Raw genomic sequence first — 15,142 nt, 5'->3', positions numbered from 1 at the left:
TTTTTCAAGAACATCTGCTTTGAACTTGTTGTTAAAAGGCACAAGAGCAGCGTAGTCAAAATAGAAAAAGATTGAGCATCTTTTCTAGACAGAGAGAAGCCAAACCGCATAATCATGTTTCTAAGAAGTTTGCTTAACCAGGAAAGGAAAATAATAATAATAATAATAATAATAATAATAATAATAATAATAATAATAACAACAACAACAACAACAACAACAACAACAACAATAAAGTTGGAAGGGACTTTGGAGGTCATCGAGTCCAACCCCCTGCCCAGGCAGGAACCCTACACCATTTCATCTTGGTTAGTTTTCCTTCAAAGCAAAAGAGAACCATCGTAAGACTGCCAGCCGACATATCTTTAAAAGAGGGCTTTGTATTGCTGTGCAGCTCAGGAGAAACTGAGGCTGAGTGTGTCCTTTATAAAAAAAACAAAATGTTGCAAACAGGCTACCATGTTAGGCGGGATCTTTGTCAAACCACTTCACTGAATTTAGCTCCTAACAGGAAACCAAAATGTTTGACAAGTGATGTTGACAGGCGCTGCAGTGGGTCATACCGCTTGTTGAGGAAGGTAGAAACCTGAAGGTGTTTGAATGTCATTTTCAAGACTATCAAAATGCTAGGCAATGATTTTCTGACAGCAAAAAAAGATTAGATTTTTCTGCATTTCTTTGTTACCAGCGAAGTGGATGTCCAGATTTTTGCAGCTCACCTCTGATAACCTGAGATATTTATTAATCTTCTTGATTGCATCAGCTGAAGGGGATGTCTGAATTTGCTAATGAATATCAAGAACATCTCCCTTTCAGGAGCTGACAAGATGACTTATGGTCAAGTGACCTTGATAAAAACTTTACTAGTCAGCAAATCAGTTATATGTTTTGTTATGTTATGTTATGTTAATTTAATTTGTGTACCGCCCTTCTCCCAAAGGACTCAGGGCGGTTCACAGCATATTAAAAAACAAATACTATACACAAAATACAAAAAATACAAAATACAAAAATACAGAAATACAAAAAATAAACCCCAATAAAAGCCGAATTAAAAACCAAATATTGCCAGCTGTGTTTCCGATTAAAATTACTTTTAAAATCATCCCTACCTAAAATCNTTTTTCAAGAACATCTGCTTTGAACTTGTTGTTAAAAGGCACAAGAGCAGCGTAGTCAAAATAGAAAAAGATTGAGCATCTTTTCTAGACAGAGAGAAGCCAAACCGCATAATCATGTTTCTAAGAAGTTTGCTTAACCAGGAAAGGAAAATAATAATAATAATAATAATAATAATAATAATAATAATAATAATAATAATAATAATAATAATAATAATAATAATAATAATAATAATAATAATAATAATAAAGTTGGAAGGGACCTTGGAGGTCATCGAGTCCAACCCCCTGCCCAGGCAGGAACCCTACACCATTTCATCTTGGTTAGTTTTCCTTCAAAGCAAAAGAGAACCATCGTAAGACTGCCAGCCGACATATCTTTAAAAGAGGGCTTTGTATTGCTGTGCAGCTCAGGAGAAACTGAGGCTGAGTGTGTCCTTTATAAAAAAAAACAAAATGTTGCAAACAGGCTACCATGTTAGGCGGGATCTTTGTCAAACCACTTCACTGAATTTAGCTCCTAACAGGAAACCAAAATGTTTGACAAGTGATGTTGACAGGCGCTGCAGTGGGTCATACCGCTTGTTGAGGAAGGTAGAAACCTGAAGGTGTTTGAATGTCATTTTCAAGACTATCAAAATGCTAGGCAGTGATTTTCTGACAGCAAAAAAAGATTCGATTTTTCTGCATTTCTTTGTTACCAGCGAAGTGGATGTCCAGATTTTTGCAGCTCACCTCTGATAACCTGAGATATTTATTAATCTTCTTGATTGCATCAGCTGAAGGGGCTGTCTGAATTTGCTAATGAATATCAAGAACATCTCCCTTTCAGGAGCTGACAAGATGACTTATGGTCAAGTGACCTTGATAAAAACTTTACTAGTCAGCAAATCAGTAATATGTTTTAGGCAATCGGCCATCAAATCTGAATTGCTTGGCCATCCTCCACTGTACAGCCTAGCCAAGATATTTACGTAGTTACACTTTGTTAGTAATTAAAAGTTAAGCTGACATTGCCTCCAACTGTCATTTACTTAAAGCCAAAAACCAAAGGTACAAGTACAGATTGGGCGAAAACTGGCTCAAAAACAGATACTGTGAGAGGGACCTTGGAGTCTTAGTGGATGATCACTTAAACATGAATCAGCAGTGTGCGGCAGCAGCCAAAACAGCTAATACAATCCTTTGTTTTAGGCACAGAGGCATAGAATCAAAATCATGTAAAGTATTAGTACCACTTTATAAATCCTTAGTAAAGCCACACCTGGAATACTCCATCCACTTTGGGTCAACACGTTATGAAAAAGATGTTGAGGCTTTGGAAAAAGTGCAAAGAAGAGCAACTAAGATGATTAAAGGCCTGGAGACATATGAAGAATGGTTACAGGATTTGGGTTTGGCTAGTCTAGAGAAAAGAAGGACTAGGGGAGACATGATAGCAGTATTCTAATATTTAAAAGGTTGTCAAAAAGAAGAGGGAGTCAACTTATTCTCCAAAGCAACAAGAAACAATGGATGGAAACTAATCAAAGAGAGAAGCAACCTGGAATTCAGGAGAAACTTCCTAACAGTGAGGACAGTTAAGCAGTGGAGCAATTTGCCATCAGAAGTTGTGGGTGCTTCATCACTGGAGATTTTTAAGAAGAGTCTGGACAACCACTTGTCTGAAATGGTATAGAGTCTCCTGCTTGAGCAGGGGGTTAGACTAGAAGACCTAATGTCCCTTCCAGCTCTATTCTGATTGATTGATTGATAAACCCTCTCTTATTAAGTATGCCATATAAGGGTTGCACCAATATGAATAACCATCAGATGGCAGCAAATAGACAATACTTTTCTGCCATCTACTGGTTGTCTGGATTTCTGAAGCTCAATCATCTACAACAGCGGTCCTCAACCTTGGTAACTTTTAAGACTTGTGGACTTCAATTCCCAGAATTTGCTGGCTGAGGAATTCTGGGAGTTGAAGCCCACAAGTCTTAAAGTTGCCACGGTTGAGGACCCCTGATCGACAAGTAGTCCTCAACTTATAAGCAATTGCTTAACAATCATTTGAAGTTACAACAGACTTCAAAAAAGCTACTTATGACCCATGCTCAAAGTTACGACTGCCACACAATCATATAATTGCATATCAGGGGCTCCGCAACCACTTCGCATGTATGACCAGTTGCTGCCTCCCACAGTCACATGACTGCAATTTGTGTGTGTGGGGGGGTTTTGCTGGTCATGCCTTGATTGACCTAAAGATCTGTGATTTGCTTTACGACAATCATAAAAACGGTTGTAAAGTCCAGTCTGATTAGGTGGTGCCTGATGACTTATGACTGATTTATGACTGAAGTTCCAGGCTTAACAATTGTCATAAGTCAAGGACCGCCTGCATTATTCTTGCACCATATTCAGATCTGCCGGGAGAGATTCAAAGGTGTTTTAAGATCGTTTCGCAAAAGACCTAAGGTTGTAGATTCATGCAAACAAATGCCCATCATTCCTTAGCCTTCATTTGAGTTGCAACAGAACGGATAAATTGATAAACTTTGCAGGTTTCTTTCTTAGGTTTTATTCTAAAAAAACAAACAAACAAACAGTCCAAACCAAAACAGTTTGGGAAGGCCATGCCGGGAGAAAAACCATCTGCTCAGTTATTGGCCCGGCCAGCAAGACAGCATGGCGGTTTTTTTTCTTGCAGAAAAAGCACCGATGGAAGAAAAATGTTGCAGCGCGGCGGATTAAAAAAGGACGTCCCTGTTCCTTTAAGAAAAAGGACTGCAGTAAATTTCCACTGGCTTGCCAACGTGGCCAGAATTGTTTTGCAAGGCAGGCTGCAGAGCATGTCGGGAGAGGCCCAGTTCGGATCCTTTTCCCACTGTTGCCTAGCAACAGCTTTTGGTATGCAGGTTCTGTGCCAAGGCTCCCCATGGAGGGGGGGGGCTTTCATCTTGGGGGGGGGAGGAAGGAGTGCTTTTGCGCAAGCAACACAGAGCAAAAGGCTTCCTTGCCACACACACACACACACACACACACACACACACACATGCCCCAGACTGGAAGGCAAGGTCACATCCACAGCACTGATTAGGACCGAGTCCAATGTCACAATGCAAGGACGTTTTGGAAGTGCCCACCCACTTTTCCTTTTTTAAAAAAAAAAAAAACAACCAGTCAAATATTAAACAAAAAACATTTCAGGGCGGATTTGGTGGGCATGAAGTCCGTAGCATCTCTCCAGCCCATTCTTTTCTTTTCTTTTCTCTTTTTTCCTTTTTTCTTTTTGCAAACCCCAGGCTTGGAAATGCTGCTTTTATTCAAAGCATTCCCGCTGGACCGCGGATGGGGGAATTGCCACACATTTCTCCTTTCCTTTTCTATTTATCTCTGCAAAGCATCTCTGGAAGAGAGAGAGAGAGGAGGCTGCCGATACGGTTCCTTCCTCCATGTTTGTCTACCTGGATGGATGTAAAATTCTTATCTTTGTGACCGGGGGGGATGCTTTTCTGGAGAAAGCAAGCAAAATTAGAATGGGTTCATTGTAAAATAAAAATAAAAAAAAAAAGCAGTAGAGTGAAGCAGTTTTTGGAAGTCTTCATCCCCAAAACCGCACACCCAGAGATACACAAATACACTTCTTTTTTTACTTAGTCAACAGGTCTAATGTGTGTGATCTTTTACACAGACTGTTCTGCCTTCTCATGTAAAAATAGGAACCAAGAAAATAACACAGAAGGGAGAGAGGAACAAAGGCAAAGTAAACAGGAAGAATGTGATTATATCAGTCTTGTGACTTGGCTGAGGAACAACGTTTCAGAAGAGTTTTCTGATTAACTCTGATCTCGTTTCAGAAGAGTTTTCTGATTAACTCTGATCTCATTTTAAAAAGTCCCCCCCCTCCCCGTTGAAGCAAGCCTGCATCATGAGTTGGGGCCTAACCCATCTTTGCAATCTCTGACTACAAACCAACAACATTCATCCAGCACAGGATGGGCCTGTCATGCCTGTCAGCAAGATGGTTTTGACATCTCGCCAGGGGAAAGAAATGACACCCATTGTCAGTTCCTTCTTTAGGACTTCTAGCTGCATGTGGAGGGACAACTTAAGAGTGGAGTAGAAAAACAGAGTTGGAAGGAACCTTGGAGGTCTTCTAGTCCAACCCCCTGCCCAGGCAGGAAACCCTGTACCATTTCAGACAAATGTTTGTCCAATTTCTTCTTAAAAACTTCCAGTGTTGGAGCGTTCACAATTTCTGGAGGCAAGTTGTTCCACTGATTAATTGCTCTAATGGTCAGGAAATTTCTCCTTAGTTCTAGGTTGCTTCTCTCCTTGATTAGTTTCCATCCGTTGCTTCTTGTCTCAAAAACGTCTTCCCTTATGGTAGTACATTATCCATCCCAGGGCTCTTCCATAAATGGAGCAGAATATGGCCCATTCATCAGATGACAGTGTCATCAGGTCTTCAGGGTTGCAAGATTTCCAGGAATTTGCTCATGCTAGATCTTCATTGCTGATGCAACAAAGTTCTTATTTCCAGCACTGACTGTCTCTGCAGAAGCAACAGTCTGTTGCTGGCAAATCTCTTGCCTCTCTTTCTCTCCCTATAGAGATAGATGGCTTCTCGTTGTTTCCTACTCCAACAAATGTTGTTGTTTTCACTGCTGAACTCTTCATTCTTCTCACAACCCCAGGAGGTAGCTGGCCTCACTTGGGACACTGTCATGAATTCTCCGTTCCAAACAACATACAGTAGCAAAGGGATAAAACATCTCCACGAATTGGCCATTCTCCTGGTCAGGGTCAATATCTCCCACAGTGCTGCATAATTGGCTGAGGAATTCTGGGAGTTGACGTCCACAAGTCATAAAAGGGCCAAGCTTGAAGGCCCCTGCTATAGGGTCTCCTGCTTGACTAGGGGATTGGATTAGAAGCAGTGGTGGGATTCAGCCAGTTCGCACCACTTCGGCAGAACTGGTAGCTAATCTTTTGTTGCCCAGGCCCAGAATGGACTTCTGGAAGCGTCATCCACACAGAGAACCGGTTGTTCACCTATTTGAATCCCACCAGTGATTAGAAGACCTACAAGGTCTCTTATTCTGTTATTAGCCCTGTCTATGGCATTGCAAATTGCAAGTGGGGGGCCCCTGATTGCATAATCCTCTCATTTCTTTCCCCATATATTCCCCACACAAAGAAAACTATATGTCAAAGTAACCTTTTCCAGATGTTTGCTGCAGAGTTTGTTGGCATGAAAGAGGATTTTTCTATGTGAACTTTTCCCATGCCTCCAAATAATTTGTCCCGTATCAAACTAAGTCTCTGGGCAATATAAAAACACCACTGATAGAGTTAGCACTTAACAAAACAACAGATTACATTTTTCACTTGAAAATTGGATTAGAAAATCTGGACTTTTTTGTGGGGGGGGCTGGCTAAACTTGCAAATTCATCGTTGTAGTTTGGAAAGAGAATTCTGGCACCACGTTTGCCACGCATGTTTTATGAAGCAGCCCTGAATAGCGCGTCCAGTCAAGGCAGAATCGGATCCCTCTGCTTAGAATGTATTTCCAACTCTTACTTAGCTTGATATTAATAGCTCTGTTTGCATTCAGGCCTTATTAGTCTTAAAGCAGGACTCCTTTGCTGTGTACCAGTCAAACTTGTCCAGCTAGATTAGGAGCCAAATAAAGCTACTGGGAAGATACTCAGCCCACAAATTAAATAGGCTAATGTAACTCTGCTTAGGCGAGTTTCTTCCTAAGATAAGAGTCCATATTGGAAGTTGGATGTAAAAGCTGGGGATAAACTGTACAGCAGATTGTAACTAGCACTGGCATCAGTTTATTTTTTAGTTTATGCATACATTTTGTTGTAGTTAGTTGCGAAGTCGTGTCCGACCCATCGCGACCCCATGGACAATGTTCCTCCAGGCTTTCCTGTCCTCTACCATCTTCTGGAGTCGATTTAAGCTCCTGCTTAAATCACCTCCTGCTTCAGTGACTCCATCCAGCCACCTCATTCTCTGTCGTCCCCTTCTTCTATTGCACTCAATCTTTCCCAGCATCAGGCTCTTCTCCAGTGAGTCCTTCCAATTAGGCTCTTCTCCAGGGAGTCCTTCCTTCTCATTAGGTGGCCAAAGTACTTGAGTTTCAACTTCAGGATCTGGCCTTCTAAAGAGCAGTCAGGGTTGATCTCCTCTAGGACTGACCGGTTGGGTCGCCTTGCAGTCCAGGGGACTCGCAGGAGTCTTCTCCAGCACCAGAGTTCAAAGGCCTCCATTCTTTTGCACTCAGCCTTTCTTATGGTCCAACTTTCACAGCCGTACATTGCAACTGGGAAAACCATGGCCTTGACTATACGTACTTTTGTTGGCAGGGTGACGTCTCTGCTTTTTAGCATGCTGTCTAGATTTGCCATAGCTTTCCTACGCAGCATGAAAATAAAACTCTAGTATATATAGTCCTCAACTTACAACTATTTGTTTAGGGACCATTCAAAGCTACAAGGGCTCTGAAAAAAGTGACTTCTATGATTGGTGTTCACACATTTGCAGCATTCCCAGGATCACGTGATCAGAACTTTTTTTTTGCTTGGCAACTGACATGTACTTAGGACGGTTTGCAGCGTCCCGGGGTCATGTGATCCCCTTTAGCGATCTCCTGACAAGCAAAGTCAATGGGGAAGCCAGATTCACTTAGCAACCGTGTTGCTAACTTAACAACTGCAGTGGCCCACTTAACAACTGAGGCAAGGAAGGTCGTGAAATGGGGCAAGATTCCCTTAAGAACTGTTTTGTTCAGCAATGGAAATTTGGGGCTGAACTGTGGTTGTAAGTCAAGGGGTACCTGCAGTTTTACTTGGTGCTAAATAAGAATGGCTTAAGAGTCTATGCCACAGTGAATTGTGTGGGTTTTCAGCTTAGAGAGATATACAGCCCCTCCCTTTTGGGTTCCTGTGTGTGCAATTTCCCCTGTGTGAGTCATGCCTGCTCTTGCCTGCCCTGCTTTTTTTACTGAGAGATCCAGGTTTAGCAGGATGTGTAAAGTCAACAGCACCAGCCTGTTCCCCTCTCTCTGCAGTCACTGACAAGATAATTCTGGGTTTTACTCTGGACTGCATCCTATTCAGTTTATGGTTTATTAATTGTGGTTTGTTTGTTTTTCCATTTTGCAAAAATCATGCCGCTGAAGAGCCACCCATGCAGAAGAATTCTAATACTCAGAGCAAGAGTAGGTCTAAGTGAGAAACAAACGTGGGACTGACTTGGTAGACAGGTTCAACTGTGGAAGTTGGTGGGCTGCCACAAAGAAGAGGGAAGAGTCAACCTATTCTCCAAACAAAGCACCAGAAGGCAGGACAAGAAACAATGAATGGAAACTAATCAAGGAGAAAAGCAACCTAGAGCAAAGGAGAATGTTTCTGACAGCGAGGACAATTAACCAGTGGAAGGGCTTGCCTTCAGATAATAGTAGATGCTCCATCACTGGAGGCTTTTAAGAAGAGACTGGACAGCCATTTATCTGAAATGATGTAGGGCGGCCTGCTTGAGCAGGAGGTTGAACTAGAAGACCTTCAAGGTCCCTTCCAACTCTGTTATTCTGTAATGCCCTGATCTGTGTGAACTGATGCAAATCAAAATATCGCCAAGCTTTCTCTTCTGTTGCATGCTGAATCCACCAAGGTCTTGCCACTTGATTTGAAAAAGCTGTGCTTGTCGGTCTGTAGCTAGGCTACAGGCTCTGCCCACCTGTCCCTAGAAGGGGTGGTTGAGGAATTATGCCGTTTTTGAAGCTTTCATTGGCTAGGTCTCCAAGGGAAGCCCAAGGCCGTTGCTACACAGGCTATATTTAATGCTCAGAGATGTGGGAGGAAGCCGAAAACAACAGGGCAATTGTCCTTCTGGTTTTCCTTGCTGCTAAAATTCCCCCACCCAGGACCTCTGAGGTTTTCTGTCCCCAGAAAAACGACAAACACAAGGAAGAGAATTTGATTTCACAGTTCAAGACAAATTTAATTTTTTTTTCCCTGGCTCTCAAAAATGGACGAGTACCTGTCTCCACTTCTAACAACAGGGATAGGTCTTCAGGACAATACAAACTGTCCTTCAGAAAATAAAGTTTGGAGTATGCAGGACCTCTTTTGTATGTACCAGTTCAGCCCTTATGCCCAGTTCAGACTCTCAGAAAGAGATACATATTTTTACCAGACAGTTTTAGAGTTTAGAGCTCAAGGTATAGGCAGAGGCTCAATCTAGGAACAGTTGCTGTACGCACAACGGAGTTTGGTACACAAACTTTGTGTGTGGCATGCAGGCTCTTTTCAGAGGGAAGGAAAGGCAGTAGCTTATTTATCACTCGGGGTACAGAAGGCTTGAACATCAGGAAATGCCTGACCCCACATTATGTATCGCTAACAAGGCTGGACTGTTTTTCCACTGATCTCATCCTCTGATCGTATGCCCTTCATGCAAGGAATACATCACAAGTCACAAGACACAAGAGTGTCCATTGTGGTGTTTGCTGATGTTGTGATTGCTGCTGTGTCCAGCCATTTTGTGGGCATAAAGTACATGAAATGGCTCCCAGAGCAGAAAGATTACATACTTAGTGGAAAGTGGAAGGATGGGCAATACATGGATAATAAAAGGATGAGCCAGTTTGGTCTAGTAGGGGTAGGCAACCTTGGCCCTTTTATGACTCGTGGAATTCCTGAGCCAGCATGGCTGTTGCCATTCCTATATTTCCCCCCCTCTGACTGTATTTTCTTTTGTTTTCAAATTGGGAGTGATTCGGGTGTGATACAGATCAAAGGGTTATTCCATAGGGCATGTTAAAGTTTTCTTGAATGGAAAGCCTAAGACAGTGGTTCTCAACCTGTGGGTCGGGACCCCATTTGGGGTCGATCGACCATTTCACGGGGGTCGCCAAGCAAGGCTGTCCGCCATTTTTTTTGTCCGCCATTTTTCCCCCCTTTTCCGGCGGGTGCCTTACCTCCCTTGGGCTGGGCCAGCTGGTGGTCGGCCTGCTCCGTCTCTGCCACTTGCCAGCTACGCCTCGGATGGCGCAGGGGGCGGAACCACGACTTACGACCGGTTGGGTAGTCCTTGACTTACGACCGGTTTAGTCCTCGACTTACGACCGGTTTAGTCCTCGACTTACGACCGGTTGGGGTCGCGGCATTAAAAAGGTTGAGAACCACTGGCCTAAGAGATGATGAGATTGCAAAAGAAGATTTGGTTTCCTAGGAGCTCAGGACCTTGTATCTGAACGAAACATCATAGCCAGCCTCACTGCTCAATCAAGGCACTCGGGGGAGAAGTAAGACCCTAGAGGGCCATAGAAGGCCTTGACAGTTGAAGTACCTCTTCATCAAATGTACTCTCCCGAGAGAACCATCTGATGTCAACAAACCTAGTCTTCTTTCAGAGAATGGAAATCTGGCTTTTTCAGGAGACGAGTGGCGATTAATACCTTGTCACCAGTAGTTTTGTTAGTGGTGATTTGCTTGTGGTTTTTTTTCTTACTGTTTTACCTATGTTTTCAGATGCTTCATCCTGTTGCTAGCTATTCTAGGTTTCATATTGACATTTTGATTAAGCTCAAGCTGGGAAGAGAGATGGCTGTATAGAAAGTCAGGTTCATTTTTGCTAGAAAAGGCTTATCCAGCTGTCAAGCTTAGCCAAAAGAAACCTGTTGGGACTCGCTCTGAAGCACTTCAGGTGATACCTGTCTCCTGTTTTTCTTGGAGTGAGGCAATCAGATGAGAGTATGGAGTTATGCTGAGAAACGAGCTTATAACTAAAAAAATAATAATCTGAATTGCACAGAAATGCTTAACTCAGACGTGTATGTGGGTGCACCAAACATTTGCAATAACCATGGTCTTATTTATAAAATTGGATGAGATGGATATGATTGTTTTCGGTTTGAAATTTGCCCAATATTTAAACATTATTTTGCAATTTTCTTAAAAAGTTAGTGAAGAAGAAATATAGAATAAAACCACATCCTTTGATGAACTGGCGGTTTGAAAAGATCTTTCAGGTACGCTATATAGATTAACCATGCTACAACTTCATTTTGTAAAGGACAGAGCAACAGAGTGGCTAAACTGATTGAACCAGCACACTCTTACATATACTGTAGCTGTAGGGTCTGATTGATAATATACAGTATGCATGAATAATACTGGAAATATTCAGGTTAGAGCAAGAATAGATGATAGTCTCTTTAAGGCTGGCATTCCACTGGTTCAGCTAGAGCAGCTTCTTCAGAATCAGAATTCTAAGACAGGTTAGACTTATGTCTTTCCAGTATTTCAATCTCTTTCTTATTGTGATTTGCAGCAACTGAATAGTTAAAACTTACAGCCATTTTTGTCCCTAAAGATTTAGTCTCCTGTCAGAGATTATTGGCACAAGAATAGCTTCTATTCCACCACCCCCCTTTTACAATTATATATTCTCTGTTGGGAAACTAAATACCACCTAGTCCACTGCAGTTAGAATACTTCAGTTCCAGGGCAAATTCACAAGGTTTTCTGATGTAGAGAGTAAGGCTAACATTTCTATATTTGAGAATCCAAGAACAAAAGTATCCGTTAGCTACTCAACAATTCCATGCACTCTTCTTGGCTAGGTTGTTGAAAAAATTACTGTGTGTTGACAGCTGACATCCAAACCTAGTGCTGTGTAAAAAGAATAATCCGTTTTTCAAAATGGAGAATCCTTGACACATTTTTACTTCTCAGTTCTGCATTCAGCGGGCTGCAGTGTTGAGTTTCCTTTCTGGATTTCAACATACCGTACAGTGAAAAAAATAACTTCAGACTGTTGCTACAATTTATCCAAAACAGGAACACTGTTTTTAAGAACTTATTTTTTGCTTAAATTAAGAAATCAAGTGAAATCAACAACATATTTATTATGCCATAAAACAAACACCTGAAATGTATTTTATTGTTGTGTAGATGATGCACAGCTACTAAACTCAGCAGGATTTGAATTGCTATATCTTGTTCTGAAGCTGGAAGCTTATCCTTCACAAGTATCATCAGAAATTTATTCCTTTTTCTATCAGATACTAGATGATATAGGTTTGAGATCACAGAATTGTGATCAGCAAAATACCAGACCAAATTTGCAATATGAAAATAGCGAGAAGTGGTGCAACTTAGAAGCGTACTTATTACGTTACGGAGTAACTTGGGTTTATATATAAATAGTTATAGAGGTATGTATTTCATATAGGAATGTAATAAAAGAGGAATGCAAGGAAGAAAAAAAATACTTTTCCTCATAGCCAAATTAAATGCCTGTTTTCTAAACTATTGGTATCACAATTACTAAAATTATACTGTCATTTTAAGGCATTTAAATAAATGGCACAATATTGGAAAGAATTTCAGGGATGTAAAACAAGCAACTGCTTTTTTCTCCCAAAGATGAAAGTTCAGCTTGATCAAAGTCCAAGTCTCAGACTCTGGACTGCTATGTGGAAAACAACATTGGTTAATTTTGAACCGATCCTGATTCAGAAGTTGGACTATTAAATTCTATACTATAGTATAACTTGCTGTAATAATGTCTGATACCAGGCATTGCAGCTTGTTAACTTAGATTTAAAAAAAAAATGAAATCATTATGACTTATCCCATATGCCGTGAGTAAAAGCAACCACTATGGGCTAAGTCTATAGCCAAGGATTAGTGGCAATTACAGTAGGAGAAGCTTTCATAGTTTCCTCCTGGTCTTATTTTTTATTGTCCGCCTTGATCCATAAATGGTCGCTATCAAGCTAAGATGCTCACACGTTTGAATTAACACATTTTTGGGGGGCTCCTGCATGACATCCTAAATAACTACACTGGTTCTTTATATGGCACTCTATTTTGGGCTTTAGTGTATCGTGTGAATGTTGTTTTCATTTTGCAGAATGGCCTGGAAAATGTTTACCCAGATGTTGATTTCTTCACAAATTATTGTATTTTGGAACTGATGATGTGCTAGAGATGTAACTCAACTGTAGCTGAATCATACTGGCTTTCCAAGACTTCTGTGACCATGGTTTGAGGTTTAGTGGTTTCCTTTAATTGACAATCTCAACTTGGAAGTTGACCTTACACTGTAACAAATGTATTCAATCTCCTAGTATTGTTTAGTTGCTTCCCACTTTTTAATGGGTTCCCCAACTTTGGCAACTTTTAAGACTTGTGAACTTGAATTCCCAAGGATACAGCTTCTTGGAGAAGTCCCTAAAGTTGGAAAAGATGGAAGGAAAAGGAAGAAGACAAGCTAGAGGAAAATGGATTCAATTACAACGATGATGGAAGTACCATTGGAAGACCTGAAGGGCCAGGTTGGGGTCAAGACCTCCTGAAGTCTGTATTTGTGGTTCCTATAAGTCAGGGGTCTTCAAACTTGGCTCTTTTATGACTTGTGGACTTCAACTCCCAGAATTCCTCAGCCAGGTACGCCTGGCTGAGGAATTCTGGGAGTTGAAGTCCACAAGTCATAAAAGGACCAAGTTTGAAGATCCCTGCTATAAGTCAAGAACCCGGTAGCACATAATCATCCAGTCAACGGGGAGGAAAGAGAAGGATGACCAGCAACAAAATAGATGGACTCCGTTGCTACGACAAAGGAAGACCTGAAGGATCAGGATGGGGACAGATCTTCCTAGAGCTCTATCTCTACAGTTGTGTAGGTCCAACATTGGCTTTTATGGCACACAACACTTCAGCCAACCAATGCAAAGACTCTGCTCCTTTCAGAAGCCCATAATACTTGGAAAATTGGGAGACCAGAAGAGGTTGACCAGAGAAACAAGACGGATGGACTCCAAGTGATGGAGGCAACATTGGAAGACCTGAAGGAGGACCAAGTTGGGGGCAGGTCTAGCTGGAGAAGGTCGATCTCAAGTCAACAGAGACCCAATGACCCATAATCCACCAAATATTTGGTGTGGCTGCCTAAACACACAGCCACAATGGAGTGGGGCACCCACAAAATATATAATATAAATTCAATAAATATATAAATTCAATAAATAAAATAAAATAAATAAAAACGAGCTTCTAGGACGCCTCTAGGCGGAATCCTCGTGGGAGGGGGCGCCTGTCCCGCTTTAAGCTCCTCCAGCAATCAGCGACGCCAGATTTCCCCCTCCCCCCCACTATTCTGAGAGAGGAGGGAGCCACCTTGAAAAGGCATTTCGTCATCGGGGGGGCGGGGCAGCAGCTGCGGGGAAGAGAGCGCGAGAGCAGCTGCCCGCGGACCAATCAGAGCCCGTTACGCGCTCGTGGCAAGCCAGCTCAATGCAGCTGGGTTAAAAAAAAAAAAAAAAAAGGTGGGGGCGAAGAGGGGAAACGCCGCTGGTGCCCAACACGACGGAACGCATGGGCGGAGGGAGGGGGGGAGGGAGAGAGAGAGAGGCGAGCCAATAGCGAGCCGTAGCCTGGGGACAGGCGAGCGCGAGCTCGAGCCAGGAAGGCGGGCCAATGGGTTTCTGGAGGAAGGCGAGCCAATAGGGAGGCGGCCCGGACGCAGGCGCGCTGGAAGGGAGGCCGAGGCGCGCGCCGGCCCCGCCCCCCTCCCTCCCTGCCGCAGTAGTGGCTGAGGGAGCGAGGGCGGCCATTTTGGGAGTCTGGGCAGGGGCGCGGGTGGGGGAGGGGAGGAGAGGGAAGCTTCGCGGAGAGACGGCAAAGACAGGCGGAGGCTTCCCTCACACACTCGCTAGCACACGGCGCAAGATGGCCGGGCGGGCAGCTGCTTCGCGAGCGGCTGCGCCTTTTTTTCCCCTCCCTCCGTCCTCGGCGGGATGCCTCTCCCCTCAACCTTCCCGGGCCGAGAGCGGCCTCAGGGTCGGGGGCTCCGCTGGCAGGGGCTCCCGAGCTGGGGGGGGGGAGGGCGTCCTGCCCGGCTGGAGACCGCGGCGGACCCGGGAGCAGCCTCTGCGGCAAGGCAGCCTCGGCTCGCCCGCCGCCCGTCCGCCGCCGCTCGGCCAGCCCCGCTCGCCTCGCCTCAGGACGGT

General features: G+C 43.2%; 1 long non-coding RNA gene across 2 annotated transcripts in view; it reads left to right on the top strand.

Moving 5' to 3' along the window:
- LOC107296244 overlaps window positions 1-15,142 on the top strand; it is a 33,485-nt gene that overhangs the window by 6,476 nt on the left and 11,867 nt on the right. The window contains exon 1 of one of the 2 annotated variants that reach the window (XR_001549090.1): window positions 15,117-15,140. The exons of the other annotated variant lie outside the window; for it this stretch is intronic. This is a non-coding gene — a long non-coding RNA (uncharacterized LOC107296244). Of the gene's footprint in view, window positions 1-15,116; window positions 15,141-15,142 lie in introns of those variants that run through there. 2 annotated transcript variants of the gene reach the window in all.

Source organism: Protobothrops mucrosquamatus, unplaced genomic scaffold (assembly GCF_001527695.2).
Source record: "Protobothrops mucrosquamatus isolate PMUCROS unplaced genomic scaffold, P.Mucros_1.0 scaffold2702, whole genome shotgun sequence".
Classification (NCBI taxonomy): Eukaryota; Metazoa; Chordata; class Lepidosauria; order Squamata; family Viperidae; genus Protobothrops; species Protobothrops mucrosquamatus.
The sequence above is the reverse complement of the archived record's forward strand: the minus strand, read 5'-3'. Positions and strand labels throughout refer to the sequence as shown.